The sequence below is a fragment of the Phalacrocorax aristotelis genome, chromosome 21, assembly GCF_949628215.1.
Source record: "Phalacrocorax aristotelis chromosome 21, bGulAri2.1, whole genome shotgun sequence".
NCBI lineage: Eukaryota > Metazoa > Chordata > Aves > Suliformes > Phalacrocoracidae > Phalacrocorax > Phalacrocorax aristotelis.
Genome location: NC_134296.1, coordinates 1179135 through 1202457, shown reverse-complemented (window position 1 = coordinate 1202457; position 23323 = coordinate 1179135). Strand labels below are relative to the sequence as shown.

Genomic DNA, 23323 nt, shown 5'->3' with positions numbered 1-23323 from the left:
GGTCCTCTGTGCTCCCTGGCAGGTCTGCAGTGGAGAGGACAGAGCCCCTTCTGCGTGGGTATTTTCCAGCATTCCTTGAAATATGCATTGACACTGGTAGCCTTTTCATCACGACACACACAAGGGGAGCTGTAATTTCAACATCCTTTACCAAGACAGCGTTCCTTCCACGCAAACCACCCTCCTCTCCCTTCTATGCTAAGTGACAGTAATCTTTGCTTTAATTGGAAGAGAAAAGGAAGACGGGACAGAACATCCTTGACAAAGGAACTAATGACTCAAATGCTGGGAAGCCCAGGGCCCCCAAGGGACCGTGCAGCTCACAGCATTGATTTTTAATGACTTACAGAGATTGGAGGTTTGGAAGATCTCTCAGTGCCTCTGCAGGGATGCGACTCAGCTGATTGTTCTGCAACATCCTATAATTAGAAAAAAGAAAACTTGTTTAAAAAAAAAAGCCTGACACAAAGTGGAGGACGTTGCAGCTTGTTTCTGAAGCTGTCCTGGACTCTTGACTGGAAAGCTGGAGAGACTGGAAAACAGCATGTTTGTCACCCAAGACTCTTAAGCAAGCTTGCAGGCTGCAGGTGGGAGATCTGCAGTCAGGCTGGCCCAGGATCCTGCAGCAGAGGGTCCCAAGGGTGAGTTGAGTGCTGCAAAGGGGGATCCACTGGGAGGATGTGACCGTATAGGGGCCTCTCCACTGCACACATGCATCTGTTAGTCCAGAGCAATACCGGTGCTTTCAGCTGAGTTGTCCTGTACTTATCCTTGTGCAAGACACCCTTCTCCCAGTATGTGCCAGTGGTGGTTACCTCTGCAGGGTCTCTGGAAACTAGCCTGTGGGCAGGTTTCTTATTCAACTTGTGAGACAGCTGCAACCACAACGGATGAGGAGCCACTCCATCATAGGTGTTTGCTAAGGGGCTTCGCAGCATTGGCACAGCTTGCAGCAGTGACTGGAGCTGTTGTGGAAAAAACCCAAACCAGCCCAGGAGCTTGAGAGAGAGCAGGTGACTGGAGCTGTTGGCTGAACGTGCAGGACCCAGGAGGACTTCTTAGAAATGGAAGTGAGCATAAGGGCATGGAGAAGGGCCATGGACACGGAGGTAACTACACAAGAGATTGGGGAGGAGGAGACACTGGGTGGCAGTGCTCCTGCCCCAGGGGTCAGTGCCTGACTGGCTCTAGCGACTCAGGCAGAGTCAGAACTGAAACCGAGGGGTATTTCTGACCTGGCCAGCTGCTATCCTCTCTCACTGACCTCCTGGAGCACCACGCATATGAGTTTACTGACTTTATCATCCCTGCATCTCTGGACAGGCTAAGTTTTTGACTCTGGACCAACCTCTGTCATGAACCTGCTTGTTCCTTCTGGAATTGGGACATCATGGGCACATGCTCCTCTGGATCAGAGAGACATGCTAGTGTGGTAGCTGGGTTGGGGAAAGTGCCTAAAGAAAGTAATGATTTGCATATCTGAAGTTTCTATTTCTAAAACCTTCAATGAGTAGTTGGAGGTGACATGAAAAGTGAAATGGTGGTTAGGGGGTTGTCATAATTACTGCCAGTGTCAAAGGGACAGAGCATGGCCTTAGTGAGGGGCAGCCCAAAGGATACTGATGCAAGCAAGAAACTGTCCCATTGCGGAGACTGCTAGCTTTACTGCGGAGGATTCAGAGGTCTGTCATGAAAGGAAAGTTGGAAAAAGTCAACTAAGAGACAATCTTTAAGAAAGGGAAGCTATAGGCCACACTTTTCCATTTCTGGAAGAAAATGGGGACTTACCATTAAATTATTTGTATGCACACAGAAGACAAAGCAGGGAAACAAGCAAATGTCAATAGTGGCTAGTGAAAAAAGAGTTGTGCCAAAGCAATCTGATTATTTTTCTATACAGGGTAGGAAGCCATGAAAATGGAGAGAAAAGCATAGACATTATTTACCATGACTTTAGCTCTATTTTAGAAAGATATTAAATGCTGGCATGAGTTGTTCTTAGCAGGAAAGGAGACAAATTTGATGTGGTGGAGAAAGGCAGCAGAGAGGCAGTACTCAAATTAATAGAAGGTTCCCTCTCAAATGAAGAACTTGTTTAAGGATCTACAGCATCTCTTCTGGAGCTGACATTCAGCATTATTGCTAAGGACCAAGATGATATCTGGGAGGGGAAGGTTGCTACCTCAGCTGACAACACAGGGCTGCACAAGGAACCTTGCCCCTCCAAGGATGGGCACAGAGCTCAGCGAATGCAAGCGAGGGGCTAGGAAATACAGGATACTGCAGGGAGACAAAGAGAAAGGCCCTGTGGATGAACACGGATAACTGGCTGCACAAATACAGCTGGGCACAGGCTTGCAGCCCTGCTGAGATTGCCTGTGGTTGGTGGGGATCCCAGGAGACCCGAGGCCTCTTAGGAGAGGGCAGACACTCTGTGGGGGTTGCTACATGGGGCTGCAAGGAGCAGGACACCAGAAGTGATGCTTCTGCATGCCTTGATGCTGGGCAGGCTCTGGCCAGACCACTCTGTCCCATCTGGGACCTGCCCTGCAGGACACGGGGCAGCAGCAGAGCAGCCAGGTGACAATGGCCAGAGGATGGGGAAATGCCAGATCCTCACCTGTGGGGAGGCAGGAATAGAAATTACCTGCATACGGGTTTATTTCCACAGTCGAGGTGTACTGAGGAGCTGGGATACTGGGCCCTGCAGCCCAGTGAAGAAGTACCACAGTTCAACCCTGTTACAAATCAAGAAGATGCACAGCTGAATACGGAGTGATACGGAGTGGGGCTTTAGAAAGTGCTGCTGGGTTTTTGGTGGGACACCCATTGGATCTCAGTGGCTCTAAGAAATCTGAGCTCAGTGTTCACATATGATCAGTGGAAGTATCTGGAGTGGATATTAAAGCAAAACACATTGTCATACTACTGCTGGATCCTGCTGCCTCCCGTCTATTACCAGTCCCTTCTCCAACCAGCAACGCAAACTGCGAGACTTTCCAGACCACCATCAGCATGGACTAGTTCCAAAACGAAGCCATTTTGGCAGAGACAAATTATATTTAAGGACGATGCATCAGAGAACTCTGAAACCACTGGAGTGCTGGACAGTGCTATTTTTCACTACAGCAGGGCAGCTGGAGAAGTTTTTGGATGCCAGGTCTGGGACAAGAAGCAGTGCTTCTTCACATGACATGCAATTACCTCCAATAACTCATCATCAGAGCATGATACAGAGAGGCCAAAAATATTTCCAAGCAGGGTTAGATAATTCTCTAGGGACAGGGCCACCCTGGTATTAAACAAGACGTTTTTCATTCAGTCTCAAGCTTAGGAAAGCCCCAGCTCTGCTCACTGGGAGCTCAGGTTTGAGCAAGAAAAGTCATACTGCATCTACCACTGGATGTCCCAGGATGGCTTTTCTAACAGTCTGGTATAAAGGACAACCCCCATCAGGCCCCTGGTTGCTGCAGTCAGTCCTTACATGTCATGTTAAGCCATTCTTTCTTTTTTTTTTTCATAAAAATCCCTTTCAACAACATGATTTTGGCAGGAGGTCGAATAATTGTACCAAGCCCTGGGGGATGATGTCAAGGAGGTCCCTACACACCAGCAGAACCACATCTTCTCGCTGTGGCATCTGGTCCCTGGGGCTGCTCTGCGCTGGGGTGTCCAGGCACCGCTATAAAAGGATGATGGCAAATGAGTTCAGAGGAGAGCAGGGCACATGAAGAGCTGGGACAGGGTCACAGGGTCCCTCTTTAAGTGATGACGTTTCCCCTTTTGGGATGCTCATCTTGTATAAGATGGAGGAGGACGATGCTGTAGCTCACTGAGGAGAGCACCCACAGCAGGAGTCCTGGGCTCCAGGCCAGATCCAAGGATGGCCGATATGTTCTGCATTAAGGGCCCACTGCATAACTTGTGTGAACAGCTTTTCAAAGAGCGAACAACTCCGCAAACCAGTCATCTCCTGACTTCATGTCCCTGAGAGCTTCCGGCATGACCTGTGCCCTCCCTGCTTTCATGCTCCCCTAGGAAAGGAAGCTGAGTGCCAGGGTGTGCGCATGGAGCGAGGTGCAGAGCTCTGCATCAGGGTCCTAGGCGTGCCGCAGGGTGATCAAGTGAGGCACAGACATGGTCTGTGAACCTGGACCTCAGTCCACAGGAACACAGTAGCCCTGTGACCCCAGATCCCACTGGCCTCAGATTTTCTCCAACAGCATCTGTCTGTGCTCCTGCCTCTCCATCAGCCTCTGGCTCCAAATCAAACAAAATTCCTGGACTTCATTAGCTTTCCTACTGCAAGCTGCTGCTTCATGCCAGCCTGGAGACAACCTTAGTCAGAGTTTGAATTCTTGCACCCATGGAACAATCTCACCACCTACCCAGCCCTATGCCCTCTGTGGCTGGTGCAGTTTCTCAATTGCTGAGTGCAATTTTCTGTCTTCAAGCAGCCGTATCAATGAGTAAAGTCCTACAGGACTGCGCTGTTTGATGAGCCACTATCAAATGCAGCACCAGGCCTTCTCAACAAGCTGAGGACATTGATGGACGTGACAAGAAAAGACCATTCAGGCCAGCAAGTGCTCAAAACCTGGTCTGGATGGTGCACTGTCACCTTGGGTTGCCACTGTTCAGGTGACCGTACTGGAGCTTGCAGGCACTGGCAGACATGGACGCACAACCTGCTGTCCACAGCAGTCTGACTGGGGCTAGCATAAATCACAACTCTTTAGAGGTCATGTTTTATTTTCAGAAGTAGGAGGATTGTTTGTTGGCAGACACTAAGCCTGAACGACCAGAAAAATGCTGGGATCAGGTCCCATCACACCAGGATCCTTGCACAAGACAGTCTCAGCAGACTTACAGCCCTCAGAGGTACAGGCCTGTGCATGATAAAATGTCCCCATGTTGGAAGGCTGAAGTGACTCAGCCAGCACAGTCAAAGGGCTGTTAGTGCTCGAGGCAACTGTGCCTGGAGCCTGTGCATGGGGATTAAAGACATTCCAACCTCTGCACATTCCTCTTCCCTCCCCATGGGAGCGTCTCTTGGATGTGCCACACCATTCCCTTTGTCTCAAAGCATTTTCTGTTCTGCACAGGCTCAGGGTTGTCGAAGAAGTAGGGACTGTCTGGGGATTCCTGAAGTGTCCCAAGCCACCTGCAAACCTGCCATCCTTGGTCAAGATGGCTTTGTTTGTGATGTTTTTTGATGCGTGTTCACAAGCCAGGCTAGTCAGTGCCTGTCCTGGACCACATGAGATGCTGTGATTGCAGCTTAGGGCGGGAAGAGGGGGGACCATTGGGGGTGGCCATCAGGTAGGGTCCATAAGGCCAGGGAAAGGGGCGTCTGCAGAGCAAGGCCGCTCTTGTCAGGCTCAGTCCAGTCTACCTGTTGATGGAGACCAGCCACGGGCAGCTGGGACAGTGTGTGGGTGGGAGTGGCTGCAGGCAGCCCTGGGTCAACACGCTTGTGCAGGCAGGTGCCGGGCAGCACTCACGCCACTGTCTGTGCAGGCAGCCTGTGGGCAGCGCTGGGTCTGCATGCTCACGCAGACTGGTTGAGGCTTGCTGAGGAACGGAGCAGTGGGGTGGGCCACTCCAGCTGGCTGCTGCGGGTGCAGGGTCTGCAGCCAAGAGGATGCACCAAGGCATTTTGCCCTCCAATTTTTGGGGTGAGGCAGGCTGAGGTTGTGGTTGTACTTGGAGACTTTCCCTGCGGAGTATGGTGTGGGATTCCTTCTTGGCTAGTAAGTGCTGCTGCTGCTGCAGCATGTTCAGCCAGGAAAGTAAGAGGCCTGGCAGTCCTGCTTGTGCAGCAGAGCATTTGATGAGGGATACATGTAGGAGCGTGGGATGTGGTGTGAAGCTGTGACAGCCCAAGCCCAGCCACATGGCCAGCTGGGATGGATGCTTCCTGGCTGATGGAGCTCCAGTCAGGGCACTCAGAGGTGAGGGGCATCCAGGCAGATCACCAGGAGGTCTGGAAGGACAGGGACATTTCCAGTTTTCCAGAGGCTCTGATTAAGCAGCATATTCTGCCACGCTGGAAAGATCCAAGGCTGAGAGAACGTGGACTAAGGAGTTAATTTTGCAGGGGAAGGACCTTGGCAGAGATGAGGAACCAGCCTAAGGAGCTGGTGTCTAATGATACTGGCACTGAAGAATGGACCCAGGAGCATCAGACTCTGTGGTCAGGGTGTGTGTTGGCCATGCTGCAGAGCAGAGCCGCTGGGAGAGGTGCACTTGCAAAGTCATTTTGCAAAGGGAGGTACCCAGCAGCTAGGAAGACCTCAGAGCACCAGCTACCGCTGCCGAGCATCCGCCGCTGTCAGTCTGCACTTATCTGAGGGGAGCCGAGGAGGCCACATCTCACCTTGCCTTTGGTTGGGGGCTGGCTCAAGGCTCGGTGCGTGGCGATCTCAGCATATTCCCCAGTGTCACAATGTTTAGTTGGCGGTGGGGCGGCCTGGCTCTTCACTTGATCTCTTCCAAGTCTCCACACACCTACTTCCCCGGGTGTACCCCTGCATGGTTTCTGCACAGGCCTATCTTCATGGCCACTTTCCAGGTGGTTTTTGTGCAGTGAGGCAGCTGGAGGAGCCAGAGCCAAGAATCTGGTCTTGCCTCCAGTAGCTCTGGGATTCACTCCGAGGGCAGGGAGAGGACCATCTGCACAGGCAGGTTTGTAGAGGAATTCCCAGGGTGTTTCCCATCCTTTTCTAAACATAAACTAATTCTCTGGAAAGACTGGGAAAGCACCAGGCCCCTTGACAGCCCAAGCTGCGTGCTAGAGTTTACTTGTGGACATGCACATGACCACAATTCACTCTAAGGCCCTAACACATTAAAATTAAATGGTGAAAATTGCTGCCATCCCCAGTTACCAGCCTGTCTCCTCAGAGGACATCCCTGTCACCAACAGCAAGATCGCTAATCCTGGTGTGAGTCAGCTCCTGAATACCTACAGGCTTCAGCTGGGCATTTTTGGGGCAGCCATTCCCAACCTGAGCCATGCCTGTCACCCGTCAAACCTCAGCCAACCTGTGACAGAGCATCCACATCTGTAAACACAATGTTTCCTCAGTATCCCTGGTACCATCTGCTCCAAAACCTGGTAATCCTCTCTTCAGCTTTGGAGAATATGTATTTCCCTCCAAGCAGCTGCTTGTCCTTAAAAGTTTATGTCCATCTTCATCCACCTCTACTTGAGGTTAAGTAATCTCAGCTGACTCATTGTTCCTTTAGTTCATCACCAGACCCCTGATCATTCTTGCTGTTTTTAAACACAGAATTTGTTTTTCTACCTCACTGGGCTGAATGACACAGTGTTTTATCCCTCCAGCACATGCTGGCTGCAGAAATAAACCCGTATGCAGGACCAGGAGCCCAGAAGCTGTGTTGGTCCTTGCGTGACAGCTGTCTGCCTGGATGAGCTTCCCCATCCCAGCAGGCTGCAGAGAGCACCCATGGGATCGATCACTGGGGCTTATGCTCCACTTTCACTAGCATAGAAGAAGAACCAGGGCTGATGCTTATGGACCTGCCAGGGCACAGCTCCCAGCGGCCCCATGTCCCCCCGGGGGTGACCCTCCTCTCAGAGGGGTCCCACCAGCCTTGCAGTGCGCACCCTGCGGGCACTGGCTCCGAGTGCAGCCGCGAGGAAAGTCGTGGTGTTCTGTGGTCCCAGCCCTTGGCCCGTGTCCAGGCAGAGCAGGCGGCAAGAAGATCACCCGGGAAGGTGAACAGGGAAAGCATTTTGAGAACGGCAGGATGGTGGGAGTCAGTTACAACATGGTGATGACAGGAAAATTAGGAGTCGACGGAGCAGGGATCTGAGACTGCCGGAGTGTCTAAGGCTCGGACTGCACCTTGCGTGTACCGGGACACTTGGGGCCGTCTGTGCTGCCCATGGGCCAGCTTTGCGCAGGAGATGCAGGAGGAGGGCATGGGCAGAGGGAGCCGCGTCAAACCTGCCCAGCCCTGCCCTGCCCCGGTGAGGAGTGGTTTGTGAGCACCCTGCACATCTCTGTGCCTGATGTTCCCATGCTGACTTTTCTCTTCCAGACCGAGTTATCCCAATTACATTCCTCTACCACCCCTGTAATTTCTATTCCTGCCTCCCCACAGGTGAGGATCTGGCATTTCCCCATCTTCTGGCCGTTGTCACCTGGCTGCTCTGCTGCTGCCCCATGTCCTGCAGGGCAGGTCCCAGATGGGACAGAGTGGTCTGGCCAGAGCCTGCCCAGCATCAAGATGTGCAGAAGCATCACAGCTCTTGTCTGGGTGTAGGCAGGTATCCAGACCAGCAGTCTGTCACTGAGCCTTTGCTGTCTGTCGGAGCCCAGCACCCCCAGGGAAGCTCAGTGTATAGGCTGAAGGGTGACTTGCTCTCCCAGAGTCCTCATTCTTGATTTTCTACAGAGCCAGAAAGGTTAAGTATAAACTTGATCCTTTGCCTCTATCTAAAGTGAGGAGACAGGACTTTCCTCCCTGTTCCTGTCTTTTAATACCTGACATCCCAGCATTTCTCTGATCCTTCCTGCCTCATGGGCTCTTCGGATTCCCTCTCCAATACCTCCTTCGAGATTTGTGGGTTTTGTGGCGATTAAAGTGCAGAGAAAAGCACATGACTGTGAGAGTGGTTATACTGGTCCTAAGGGAGCAAGGATCCGATCTGGATGGGGAGCAGCGCGGTGAGCAGCTCATGTCACCATGAAATGCACTGCTCTGCACAGTGTGGCTTCTCAGCCGCCCCATAGGACATGGGCGTAACTGGTGCCAAACTGACGCTCCCCGGTTACCCAACACACTTCTATACGCTACACGAGCCAGTTTACACTGACTTGCAGCTGGTTACACTCCCCCATGTCTGTGTACTACCCATAGTATCCGTAATGGCAGTATCCTATAAATCACTGCAGTTTCCCTTTAACCCCAAATATGTCTGACAGTCTTCTGGCTTGAAGCCACTCTTCTCAGTTTCAAAGTGCCAGGTTGCATGGAGACCTTGGAGAAGCCAGCTAACCGGGGGGTCTTGCCCTCATCAGGCTTGGATGGGGGTGGAAAAGCACAAAAGAGGGAACTGAAACACAGCTTGGGAAGAGGGCGAGGATTTTTGGTCGCTCCCAGGGCACAAGATGCTGGGTGAGCCAGCCCCACAGTCCCTCTCCAGGCTCTGCTCTCCACCCATAACCACAACCAGACTCTGAGGGAAGGTGCAGGGTGCTCTGCAATGGGCTGGGAAGGGAAACCCTGCTTCCAGGCTTAGTTCCTGCCTTGGTTTTTCAAGCCAGTAAAATGGCAATAACATCACCTTTCCCTACCAGAGGTTTTGGTGATTTTATTGCATTGTCAGTGAGGTTGTGGTGCTGCTGTGGAAGGAACCCTGCACTCACACTCCTGTCCTGAGGAGGTCAGACAGGAGGCAGAGTGACCTATGGCTCTTCAGCGGGCCAGTGCCAGGAAGGACACTTGTTCCTCCTGGTCCCTGGGTTGATGGAGCAGATCCTGCTGAGCTGCTGCGGGGTCACCAGCCCCAACCAGGTCCCTGCTGCAGTGACCTGAAGGACCTGAGCCACAACCTGAAGAAAACACATGGTGGTCTTCACCTGCCTTCTTCAGCACCTTGTGCTTTTCCTCAGTATTTTCTCAGTAGAGGAAATCAGTGGAAGTCACCATCCTTGCCAAGACCCCTTCCAATGTGATTAAGCTTGATGCTCTTTTTGCCTGTCCTGGCAAAATTTCTGGTCCTGTTCCAGCAAATTCCCAGGGACCAGCCTATCTTTTCCATGTCCCTCACTGCTGGCCTCACTCTCATGGTGACAGAGATAGATGAACAGGTGAATGATTGCTGTTCCTGGAGGGTGCAGGAACCTGCAACTGCATCCGCCAGTGGCCTCGCTCCCACGGAGCCCACGGTACCATTGCAGAAAGCAATCAATCAGAGCATCTCCTACAGCAAGAGCCAACATACCCCTGCAAACCTGGCCAGGAAAGAGTTGGAATCTCTGGGAAGTGAAATGCTCCCAGTGAAATGAGGGCTGGCAGTGCACCTGCTTTTAGGAAGCAGGAACTTGTTTAAATAAGAGGCCTATGGCAGGGTCTGGATGGGGCCAGTCACTGTATTAACCCTTCCTTCCCTGGCCTTGCAGCTGGGCTAGTTCTCTGCATACCTCCATGGGAAAGGTCAGGGGTTAGAGTAAATCTAAGGCATCCCTGCAGCCAGAAGAGTTGGTATGACAGCCCATTGCCACCCTGTGGCACTGGGCACAGGCTGGCCAAGAGCGAGGCAGGTTGTCCTGAAGCACGGGGACACCAACTTCAGCTCTCACAAGACAGCCTGGAGCAAGCCTCTCCATGCAACCGGTTCCCAGCTGGAAATGCTCTGATCCTTCAAGCCTTTCTTTACAATGAGGTCACTCGTGAATGTGTCCCTCCTGTTGCTGCCCCAGGGAGCACACGGGGTGTCCGTGAGCCCGTCTGCATGCAGGCGGTGGGGTGAGAGACTGCGTTTCCCTCCTTCTGCCACCCGCAGGGAGCTGTGCTGGCTCTGGAAGGGAGGCATCGCTCTTGTACTCGGCATCAGTAGATACCTGGGCCTGACACAAATAGAAATTGATCAAAAGCAGCTTTAAAAGCTCCTGCGTTCCCAGAGTAGAAAGTTCCTCTTGTTGAAATTGGGTGGGAGAGCTGCGGTTTTTCCTCAGTTCCTTTGATTTGTTGCCTAATGCAGGGGATGGATAAATCTCTAAGCCCTGAGATTTAGGGCAGGATTCATACTTTACATCTTCAGAAGACGTAGTAAACAGCCCTATACTCTCTAATCCTGGGAGCAGGTTTGTACCTGCTCGCTCTGTATAAACTGGACCGGCTACAACAATTTCACATTGCGGCTGAGTTCAAAACATCCCCTTGGGGATGAAATGTTTATTGCAGGAGATTTTTAAGATGGTTCCTGAGAGGGAGAAAGGGAGTCCCACCTCAGTACCCTGCACTGACCCTGCTGGACTGTCACACAGATGCAAAAAGCAGTGTGACTGCGCAAGCAGTGAGGCACCCCAGCCTGTAGTAAAATACCCTGGGGAGGGACCTGCTGGTAACCTTCATCACTCAGACCTTCCCCACTGGACAGGCAGAGGTGGATGGCCTGCCCACAATGATAACAAAGCCTTTGTTTACTGGCTGGCTGTTCCCAGGTATGGCCTGATGTCTGCAGTGCTCCTGGACCCAGCTGCACGTGTCCCCATCGCCCCTGCGGGCAGGCTGGGCTCAGGCTGAAGTCAGACTGTCCAAGAATCCCACCCTTCCCAGGGGCAGGTCACTCCAGAGCCTTGCAGAAGCCTCCTGGGCTAAGCAGTTTGCAGCAAGGGCAGGCTGGTTGCAAAGAGGCAGCTGAGCTGGGCAGAGCACAGGAGCTTTCCACAGCGCTTACGAGAGTGCAGATACCTGGACCTTCCCAGCCCCAAGATGACACAGCAGAGAAGATGGGGGCCAATTTGGGGTCGGGACAACACATCTGGGGACACCACGTCAGGGCATTTGTTGAGTTTCATGCAAAATGTGAATCTCTGCAGAGTCTCCCGTGGCACGTTTTCACACAGCACAGAGGGCTGTTCCCTGTAGGTGACGTGCTCGTGGTTTCTGTAGCAGAAGCGAGGAAGCAGCGCCTGGGGTGGGGGACGTTCCTTGCGGTGGGGCACAGCGCCCCCGTCATCAGGGGACATGCTAGCCAGAGCAGGTTTAACAACTGACACCACACCACCTTGTAACGTTGCATTCCCCTCTGGGTGCCTGCAAGACTCATGGCATGGCCAGTGCCTGGCATGAGGGGCAGGGGAGGCGGGAGCGGCGGTGGCTCTGCAGAGAGGAGTGAGTTACTTACAGAATCTTCAGGCTGTAGAGGCCAGAGAAAGCTTCCCCTGGGATCCTGGAGATCTGGTTTCCAGAGAGGCGTCTGCAGTGAAAAGAAGAGCCAGTAATGTGTCAGCATCCTTGTAATGGCAGTCCCTTGTCTGCAAAGGCTTAACAGTTCATGCATCTTGCCACAGCCCCTTGGGGACAAGGCTGCGACACCTGCAAGCTGAGCTGTGGTTGCGCGCTCAGGCAACATTTGTATATGATCCTTTCTTACAGCCTGGGGAACAGGCAAAGAAATAATAGTTTATTACTCCTGACAGACCTAAATCCAGTGTTTTCAGCATCCAGAGACAGCTTATGTCTGAAGCCATTCCCTGGATACCCACAGAGGACCCAGCTCCAGAGTTACAGCGCAGGCTGCCTGTGAGAGGGACCTCTACGAAGGCGCTGACCGACCTGCAGCCCTGCTGTATGCCAGATGTCTGGCAGTGAGCGTGGAGCAGGGGAAGAGCTACTTTCTGCTTATGCAGTCCTGGGAGGACTATCCCTAAATCATGGACCCTTATCTGTCCCTTTTGTCTGCATGTGGCCTGTTTCTGCATCCTGCAGGTTCTCCTTTGTCCTGTCCATCAAAGCTTGATGCCACCTGATTTACTTCGACTCCCTCATTCCCAGCCCTGCTTTGACGTGTGTGTTCACAGCTAAGCCCAGCTCCTTCAGCCATGAGAGTTTGGTGTCACTGCTGTGAGGGGAGACCAGGGAAGGGCTGGAGATGGGGAGTGCCATGCAGGTGCACAGTAAAGCCAGCTCATCTGAGTGTGGTTTCCAAATCAAGGACAGAAAAGTCAAAAGTGGTTCTTAGATGAGCTATGGCTGGAGAAAACCGTAGGAAGGAAGATGAGGATCGGGACCGTGCAGCTGGGGAAGGAGATGAATGCGAAGGGATGGGAGAGGAAGACGAAAGTGAAGAGCAGCATCACAAAGGAGGGTGTGAGCATCAGGGACACAGCACAAAGACGAAGGGACAGTGTTCAGAACTGGCTGAAAGAATTTATCCAAGGAAACCTATGGGATTCACCATTGTACAGCATCATCTGATCAGAGCGCTTAGATTTTAGCAAGGCCCAGAGCAGGCTGGGACATTAAGAGGTACTTTGATTTTTCACTGACATTGGAAATTGCATCACTGTAACCGTCACTTTCACTGATGAGGGCAGTGGTCCTGAGAGACCATGGTGGGAGCCTGCGGTGGAGCCTAGAGTAAAGTCCGGGACTTTTGAGTCTAGGCTTGACCTAAGGAGTATCTTCTCCTGTTTCTCCCATGAGGATAAATGTGGACCAGGTCCCAATGCCCATCAGCAAGAAATCATGAAGAGAGGTTCAACAATGTGATTAAGACCCCAAATTACTACTGCATTTGTGCTTTACTTTCTGATCCCCAAGTGGTCAAAGAGAGATCAAGGTTGGACTTCTCCATAGTCACAGGGTAAGAAACTTACTGTTGTCTGTTTTACTTGGAGCAGAATATTGCATCTCCCAAAGGAGATAGTGAGCATCATTTGTGACAAGGCTCATCTTCAGCCTCTCAGGAAGTCCAAACTAGGCCCAGGAGGTCAGGCACAGATGCTGGAAAGCATGTTGTATTTGTCTAGCATTGACAAAGCCCAATTCTTTTTAGACATTTTGGCTGTGGAGGAGACAGGTGTCGAGGATGAGCAGCGAGGACTCTGCAAAGGTCATGGGGAGGATCTGAGCTGTTTTGGGGAGACACACTCACCGGTGATGGGGAAGGCATGTGCGGGTGCCCAGGCTCTCTCCCTCCCTGTCTCTCCCCTCGGGAATCTAGAGAAAATTGCTCCCATAATTAGGCCTCCAACAGCATAAACAGCACAGGGTCGTCTCTTTAATGTGTGTGAGCAGGTTGTAACCTGCCTCTCTGCAGTATGCAAGCTGCCTGGCAGGCTGGGCTATTTGTCACTTGGGGGCTGTGATTTGGGGTAATTGCTCCTTTTGATTGCTGATTTCCACTTGGGAGGCAGTGTTGTCCAGGAGACTGGAGTGCTTGCCTGGAGGAGAGGTGTTCCTGCACGGCATCCTCAGCCTGTCCCCAGCATCCATCCTACCAGGCTGCACTTGTTCTGTGGGCGACTGTCTGTCCTCACCTCCCTGGAGCTCCTGTCTGCCCCTGTGCCTTCGCTGGCAGGAGTCTGCATGTATTCACACTTAAATGTGCCCGTCACTTCCCTGGGTGTGATGAGCATTTGCCAGGCAGTGAGCCCCACGTGCTGGTGAGACACATGTTGAGCCAGCTCATGACATCTCAGCACCATGGGCAAAACAGAACATGAGGGGGAAAACAACTCTGCGGGAGATACCCTGGTTTCACTGGGTACCATCTCTGGGTGAATTTAGAGGCACAAAGCATCCCCCAGCCCCAGGAAAGGCAGCCATGCCCCCCTGTTGCTGCTGCTTCTGTCCTTGGCCCTGCCACACTGAGACCGTGCTGTGTCTCTGGATCACCTCTGGCCTCTGGGTCTTCGCTCTCTAACTTTACCTCCTTCCTGCAGCCAGGGCAGCCTAGCTCCTCTCTCCAAGGTGTAGAGCTTCATGCAGAGCCAAGGTCCAGGCACAAAGGGGGGCACCAGCCACAACCACTTAACTCATTCCACCTCCCGAGACAATTGCCAGTGCTGTTGGGGTTCAAGACGGTCTCTGATTACTTGTATGCCTGCAGAGGTTGGGAGGTAGGCCATGTCTGTGTGAGTGCACACAGGCTGAGGTTTTGCTTCCTAGAGGGGTACGTGGCCAGGACATGCACACAGGGCCTGGAGGCATGGGCTTTGGAGGTTTGCTCTACCTCCCAGGACAGGAGCTGCATGACGCTGTGGGTGGTAGGGAGGTGGCCCAGGCAAGGGGGCATGGCTGTCCCACCTCTGCGAAGGCAGGCCAGGAATGGGTAGGTCTTTTGGGATGTCCTGTCCAGTAGGAGGTGTGGCCATTATGAAGAGATGCCTGCTTGCATGTCATTAGCTTCTGTGCCAGATTGTGTAAGAGAACCAAGATACAAAAGACTCCCCATGTGTTGACCCATCCTCTGTCATGGTCACTTGACAATATCCCTAGTACTTGGCTCCCTCTGTCCCTCTCATTCAAACTTTTCAGAAATCTCCCAGCCTGGCAGACAGACACCCATTGAACACGTCTCCAGAAGCCAGATCCCACAGGAAATTCACTGAAACAGTTCCTTCCTTTCTATTTAAAAGTGAACAATAACATTTGAAGTGATGCTGCCATTGTCACTTCCCCTGAGACAGCTTTTCATTTGCTCCTTCTGTAGAGAAGACTGAAGCAAATAACCCCATGAAGAAGAACTGAGGAGTGGCATTCCCTTGTGCCCTAAGCACATAGGGGGAAGAGGAGCTGCTCTTGCAGGGGTGAATGTCTGGTCCACAGCACATAAGCTCTGCTCCAGGCCAGCTCACGTCTCCTTTTAGGCTAGGCAGATTGATTCAGCTGTATGCCCTGCCATCCTGGAGCTTACACTGTGAGACAGAGTTGGGAGAAAGGGAAAGCTCTGGATTTAAAATGATCGATGGAAGAGGGAGAGGAGGCGCAGGTGGAAGGGGAGGGTGGGAGCCAGAGCTGGCTGGCTTGCTTTGGAAAGCTTGCATGTTCAGTGGATTTTAGATTCTGCTTCCCCCCCTCTTCCCCACTCCCGTGATTCTGGGAACATTCCTCCAGGCTTTGATGTGCATTCCCAATACACTCCAAGTTGGAACAAACTCACGGTTTACCACCTCATGGTTGCTGCAGTTCAGTTACCACAGGCTCCCACCCCCTCCTGTATCGGAGGCTTCTTGGTCATGCTACAAGTTCCATGGCACGCCCAAAGGTTGTTTGTTGGGCATGATTGCTCATGTCATGTGCTCAGGCAACACGGTGATGCCCTTATCGTTCACATTAGGAGGCAGGAACATTGCCCATTGGCAGGACAGGACAAACATGTGTGTCCATATCCCAGTGGAATTTTCCCCTTGCCAGATCTTTATTGAGCATGTCAGCCTCCCCCTTTGATCTCCTGCTCTGGTTCGTTTCTCAAGCACTAACACTGTCAAGGCAGAATCTGTGCCCAGATAAACTCTCCGTGCTCTTGTCTAAACAGTGTCATCACGCCAAGGCTGTGCCATCCCCAGGGCGCACAGGGGACCGAGGGCTCTGTGTTGAGCTCGAGTTTGTTCTCATGCTGGTGCAAAACAGGAATGAAGCCAATTAAGTCATGCAAGTGAAAACATGGTACATTTGAGAAAAGAGCTAGGCTTGGACTCTCCCTTCCCACACAGGAATCTGCAGCTGGTCCTAGTCTGGTATCACCTGGAGGTGTCTCTAACGTGGTCTTTATTGCCTTATTCCATCCCTGAGGAGGAGACTATGCAGGCCTGTTTCTGACTCCGCTCTCCATGCCCCCACCAAATGCCTGTTCCAACTCGATAGATTGATGGCATTCGTTTCTTTTGTTTATGGTCCTCGAGCCAGTTTTCAACCCACACGAATGTTCATATGCAAGTTAGTTTGGATTCATTTGCCAAGTAAGATTTAATAAGACACAACTCCTTAATGAACAACCCAATACAGGACACTGAATGGCTCCACTCCATCCCCTTACATTATAGACTAGCAGGGTTTTCAGGGGGAATTTGTTCCCTTCCAGGCTTCAGACAAATTTTGACTTCTGACTCTACTCTGGGTGCCCCACTTGGGGTACCCCAGAACAGAGTCAGTCATTTGAAAGGTGGTTTTTAGGAAAATTGGGGCCAGCTATCCTCACTTGCAAAGGTTTTTCAAATGCTGAACACTATCCCCAGCCTAACTGGAGTAGAAAAAATAATTGACATCTCTACATTTTCACAACATTTTGAGTTTGACTTGGGCTCCTTCAATAACTTGGCTTCATTCTTCAACATGCAAGACGGACAACCCCCTAGAAGCCCTCCTCCCCATCCCCACCTGTACCTGGGCCAGCATTTGCCTCTGCACCATGCCAGTTGCTCCTTTGGGAAGCTTCATCAGAAGAATTACCCTTTAACCCTCTATCTGCTGTTGCCCACCCACTGAGTCGACAACCAGTGCTGTCTTCTGCAAAGGAGCAATGTCAGCCAGGAGGACAGAAAGTCCTGGATGAACGAGGGCCAGCTCCCTTGTTGCTAACAAGTTGCAGAAGAGCCACAGCAGCGTGCTCTGTTGCAACATCCTGGTACGTTCTCAGACACAGGATCTAGGCAGCATCCTGGGGGAACCACGGTGCCCAGGCATTCAGAGGAGCTGCTGCTCCTCACCTACAGCCATCTGGGAATGGAAAGCTGTGTCAGGCAAGGCGACTATGAAGGGAGTGATGCTGCCTCCAAATCTCAACATGGTGAAGCAAGGTCATGGCCCTACAAGCGTTTGTCTCTCTGTCAGAGACCTCTGGAGCCTGCTAGGTCATGGAAACCCACCAAAGCTGCTCTCCTAGTACCCTACTCCAGACACGTTACTGCACTGCTCCAGGAAAGGCTTTTCACCATGGTACCAGCACACTTGAACATCACCCAGAAATGTCAGCACCTCTTTGCTCAGCAGAACTGTCCCTCCAGAAGGAGTCATGCCCCAAAGCCAGAATTACTGCCTCTCACAAGAATGACATTGCCTTGGAGTGACACCCTGTGTTGGACAATACCCCCAAGGATGGATGTCTCAGATGTCTGGGAGCTGACGTGAGTGCTGGTGAGTGCTCCAACACTACACTGGGGCTCACTGTAGTAGTGCTGGTGCTCTGTAATCTGTGATGGCTCCACCGGTCCTTGCACCCACAGGGGAAGAGGAGTGGGAAGGGCGTTTCTTCCATGGCGCAGGGGAGGAGGAGAGGGTTTCTGTGTTCACATTCCCAGCATACGTGCTTGCATTTTATTTCATTTGGCTTTTACATTGTTTCTTGACTTCCAGTCCCTTGAGCTGAAAGAGCTACCTAGGAAAGGGAACAGCCTGCAAGGGGAGGCAATGGTGTGGGTCCTGAGCCTGCTGTGCCTGCGCCGATGCAGAGGAACGGCAGGCACTCCCTGTGACGGTGAGTCCCTCTGCCCTCAGGGCCTGCGAAGAGGCAGGTGAAAGAGCCAGTGGCTGGGAAGGGGTCTGATCTTGCCGCTGTGCCCTGAAGCAAGAGGTGAATGGCAATGAACACCTGCCTTTGGCTGCAGTTTCCCTTCTTGGCACCAAGCGCTCGTGTTTGGATTCAAAGTGCAGTAACAAAGCCCTTGCCGGTGAACACATTTCAACATGTTATTATTCCCAGGCTGGCTTTCAAGATCCTCTTTCTATTCCTTCTGTACTGATTGCTCTTGTTTCTCTTGGCTCCCAGCTCTGGCTTTTCAGGCTTCATTAACTAGAATTTATTAGCAACTTTAAACAACCTTCCTGCTGCCAAAAAGAGAGAAAGAAAGAAAAGAGGGGGAAAAAAAAAAGAAAGAAACAAAAAGGAGACACACTAAACTCCAGGCTGCTCCCTGCCTGTGTGAGGCCCAGGTCTGAACACCTCTATCGCTGGAGGCTTTCTCTGGAGGGAAGGACCAGTGAGTGCCTGGGCTGGGACCCTGCCTGCTCCGGGCGCAGCCTCTCCTGCCTCTGTGCTGTTTCCCCGCTGGAGCTGGAGGCTGGTGGTGACAGAGGAGAGCACCGATGGATGGAGAGCCATCAGAGGGGAGTCCTCAGTGGCATTGCCTCTTCAAAGCTGGCTGAGACTGGAGAATCTGGTCTCTTGGCAGCCTCCGAGCATGAGTGCTAATTGCATCCGCAACACCTTCCTGAGCAGCTTGCAGTAAAAACTAATGATTAACAGGTCCCGGCACACCTGAGAGGCCCATTCTTGTCACTGGATGGATGGGTAAATAGAGGCACTGGCAGGGAACATTGCTTTACCAGGACCACACAGTGAGAGAGCGGTTTGAGCTGGAGCAGTCCTGGTGCCCTCATCTGCGCCCTAACCACAGCGTTGCCTCCAATCCCTTGTGGGACACAGGCATTTGGCCTCTGCAGGGGAGCTGAACCAATGCAGAAATGTCCAGCCTGGCTGGACATCGTGGTGTGGCCTGGGTGATTGCTCTGATGTCCTCAAGACCCTCAGGTGCTACCTCGCTCTCACTTGCCCCCGGCATGGGTGCCTGCAGGGGACTGACATACTCAGCACTCAGGTGGATCCAGCAGCCTGGATTTGCAGTGCTCCGCAGCAGCCTGAAGGTGTGCAACATGGCACACGTCCTCAGTGTCCATGGGACACACACACTTCATCTACCCCTTCTCGCAGCTTTCTTTCCCCTTCTCATTATTGCTGTTCCTTGGGACTAGATCTAACGAGAGAATATTGGCAGCGGCTGAGCAGGAGAGAGGAACTATGAGGAGCTCGTGTTGGAGGCGGAGGAACACGGACTTTCTCTGACTGTCACAGACGATGACGGTTCCAGAGCACATTCATGTGTTCGTGGGCCAGGGGTGTTGGGAGTTTCTGGAATGTTTCTCAGCATTAAACCAAGGTAAAAACATCCCTAACATATAAGAGCTTCCAGAGGACCTGAAAAGGAGATTTGAAAGTCTGTGTTGAATTTGGCAAATATTTTTGGCTGAGGAACCTGTGATTTTTTACAGAATGTTCAAGCATCTTATTTAAGTCATCTTTGCAATAAAACAAATACCATTTGAAATACCATTTTCTTTTCAAGTTTGACCCAAAGCAAAAGAGTAAAGGTTAAGAAGTAACCTGAAAATGAAACAAAATTTTTTGTGTCAGGTCAAGGTACACTTTTGGGTAGACAAAAGCCCCAGAACATCCATTTTGCTTCACCCTGAATTGAATTTTGCCAGTTTTGTCCTCAGTTGCTGCATCTTCCAGCCTGTTACTTACTCAGTTTATCAAGGCTATAACAGGGATCATAGCAGAGTATGAGGCAGGCTGGGGCTGTAAGGTCACCCAAAAGATCCCTGAAGATGAGAAGCCTGCTGAAAGGTTTCCATCTGACTGAAGACAGGCACTTGCAACAAGGATGGGCTGCAGCAGAGCCCTCTTTTTGTCAGCCCTTCTCTTCCAGGGGGCAGGCAGGCAGGTCTTCCTCCTCCCCAGGAGGCACTAACATGGAGATTCCTGGATCGTCCCTCATTACTTAATAGGGTTTTCGGGTCTTCACTGACTCAGCCTGTCCCAGGAGAGGCAGTCCTTCCATGGGGGGAGTAGACAGAAGGCTTGGTCTCATGTGCTACATGTCACCCCAGTAGACCCAAGGAAATATGTTCAGAGTAGATGAATTCTGCAGAGATTTAAGCTGTGAAACCTGAGCACACTTCTACCGAGGATGTGTAAACAGGCAGGATTTGTTTGCTTGATTCTTGTGCATGTCCTGGCACAGAGGGAGATCCCATCCTGAATGTGATGGTCCCGGTGCAATGTTTTGGGATGAAATTTTGGTAAAGATATAAGTGAAAATAGCAGGGAAAATAGCAGGCAATTTGTATTACTGGCTGATGACAGCCCTATGAGTAATGTACACAGACGCACTGTCCCTGTCTAGATGCTGTTGTTGAAAAAATCACTTTAGTTTTCTGATAATATACAAAAATCCTTTCTTGCTTGATTTCATATTGACTTATTGATTTCCATAAATAGGATTACTGTATTATTGCTATTAAATTCAAGCACAGACTTAGGTATGCATAGATATACAATGCTGCAGTTTCAATTCTTCTCCTAACTGTGATGTTTTTTCCTAGTCAACATACCTTTGCTTTCTGAATAAGGATTTGTGCATTTTGAACCTCTAGTAAAATGTTCTCTAACAACTTCCAATTATTTTTCAGATTTTCGTGTTTAAAATTTTCCTCTTCATTTGTTTCATTCATCATTATTTTTGGCTGTAGGAAGCTGGCTCTTTTGGAGCCTATGAATATTTATTCATTGCTGGTTGAGACTGTTCTGTTTGTACATGATGTGTAATCAGGACATGATTGCTGCAGCAAGACAACAGTTAATTTTATACAATGTTGTATGGTTTCTGTGTGTGAAGAGCTATAATAGCCCCATTGGATGCTTTGAATGTCCACACTCCAACACAGATGTTGACAAAATGGCTACAGGATGGATGCAAGGTCTCAGAAAACCCACCTTCTGTGAGCAGCTCGAGCTCCAGAGCAAAGGAAGGATAAAAAATTACTCCTGCCTAATGGGGAGGGGAGTTTGGATAGCTGGGTTCCTACAAGTCTGATGAATAGAAGCTATAGACAGGTGAGGATGAGTTGCGAGACCATCTGAAGTTAGAAACCTGTACTATGATTTGATAATGAGATTTGACCTGTGATGGGAACGATGAACAAAAGTATCTGGTTTGCCCTCTTTAATCAAGACTGAATGGTCAGAGAAGTTTGCCTTTGCATATGTGTGTCCACATAAGTACGTACAGTCATCTGCAAACTCTTTTCTAAATGCACAGACAGGACATTCTGCTCATGGCAGTGGCGCTGACGATTCAGGGTTGCTCCACTGGAGAGCACGTAGGACAGTACATCTGGGAGACAAAAATGCTCCCTTTCAGGGTAGTGAAAACACCTTTTCTGTAGGAAATTCTGCCATTTTGGAAACTCCCATTTTTGAAATGTCAATGTCCCGTCTGGTGGTGGCTGCATGAACAGACCCACTAAAGTCGCAGTGTTTCATTTAGACAGATTAAACAGTACTAAGTGTTAGATATACAGTAAGTTTACAACACATACATCAATGCAGCATTAATATTAGTATTTCATGTGATGTAATAATAGTGTTTTGAAGAAACTGCATTTTCCAACAGAAGCTATTGTGTTGAAAGGAGCAACAACATGAGAATAACACCTGGAGGTATTTCTCATGGTCAAGTGGAGTAAGACCATACAGGTGCAATTTACCCATGCAGAAATGGCCAACCTCAATCTTCTACCCCCCAGGCTCCCATTTTTGGGGCTCCCAAGGGATTCCAGTGGTTTCTAATGCTGGTGGTTAATTTTCACACTTTCAGAAGTGGGGCCACTCCTTCACTGACACACAGCCACGTGCTGATCCCCGGGGATTGTGACTGCTGCTGTGTCTGAGTGTGCCTGCTCAGACCGAGGTACACACTGGTGCATGGCGGGACACCTCAGCCTCCGGGGCAAATTATTTGGTCATCAACTGCCCAGGCTTGTTGCCACCTGAACTGCAAAGTGCCTGGGAGCTAAGGTGACTCTGGACTGCAGGAAGCTGTGAGGGGGACCCTGTATGCAGAAGGGTGAATGAAACTCCCTGTTTGCTGGCTCTGCTCCAGGGTAGTGTGTTGACTTTTGCATAATGGATTGGGTCCTCTTTTATTTTGACATTTGGCGCATGCACCATCTCAGCCTAAAGGTCATGTCCTCAACCAAATCCTACAGCTAGAGTAGCAGATAAACCCTCTCCCAATGTGCTGCGTCCTTCCATCTCAGCCTGCAGCCGCAGTGACAACACTGAGGGTTGCTACTGGAGCCACAGGCACCCTCTCCAGTGTCACCCCGCCACCCCGGCCATGCTCTGCCCGGCGCGGCCGCTCCATACTTACAGCTCCTCCAGGAAGCGCAGGTGATGGAGAGTGCGAGGCTGCAGCCGGCTAATGTTGTTCATGCTCAGGTCTCTAGTGGGGAAGAAAGACAGAAGTCTCTGATCAGTCATGCTGTGGTTTGTGCCAAATAAACCCCAGTGCCAGGCTCTGTGTCCCCTCTCTGCTAAGAGGGAAAACACTTCAGAGAGAGAATCCCCTGCAAAATGCATTTCGGCATTAGCATCCTATCACAGCCCAGGCTCTGCCTGCAAAGAGGTGAAGAGGAGTAACCAGAGACGCTTGCTTCTTCAGGGTCGTCTGTCTGAGCTTCTCCAGGTTATGGAGCAAGTTAAGACATTTCCTAACAGCACAAGGAGTATTTGTCTCACATGTTTTGGAGAGTGAGCAGGAAGCCCAGTGGTGCTGGAGTAGGACAGTATGTCCTTGGGCCCAAAAGTGACTGCGGGTCATGCCAGACACCACAGGGAGCTTTTCCAGTGCATGGATAGACAGCTGCTTTTGAGGAGAGAACGAGTCATGGAAGAAGGGTACGTCCTATGGACAAGGCTGCTCTAAACTGGAAAAACTAGAGAACAGTGCCAGGAATGGTGGCTGGAGGTCAGCTCCATGGGTGACAAAGTCTGACTTTAGGCATTGGGAGGAATCTGTCTGATGGTGCTTGTCTCAGTCTTTGTCGTCTCCAGCTGAAGTCTCACCTCCTATCTGCTTAGGGTCTGACAGACCCTCGCAGAGGAGGCTGTGCCACAAGGGGGACCAGGGGATCTGCTGAGTCTCAAGACCGTAGGACATTACAGAGTCACTGCAGAGGTGTCATCACCTTAGGATATGAAAGCAGCAAAATCTGC

At 51.1% G+C, this 23323-nt stretch overlaps 1 long non-coding RNA gene across 1 annotated transcript; it reads right to left on the bottom strand.

Moving 5' to 3' along the window:
• Window positions 1-361: 361 nt before the first annotated feature.
• On the bottom strand, window positions 362-22550 carry LOC142067041 (uncharacterized). Its single transcript, XR_012663881.1, has 3 exons — window positions 22479-22550; window positions 11888-11959; window positions 362-419 (listed from the first exon to the last, which is right to left on the bottom strand). It is a non-coding gene; the product is annotated as an uncharacterized LOC142067041 (long non-coding RNA).
• Between the last annotated feature and the right edge of the window lie 773 nt (window positions 22551-23323).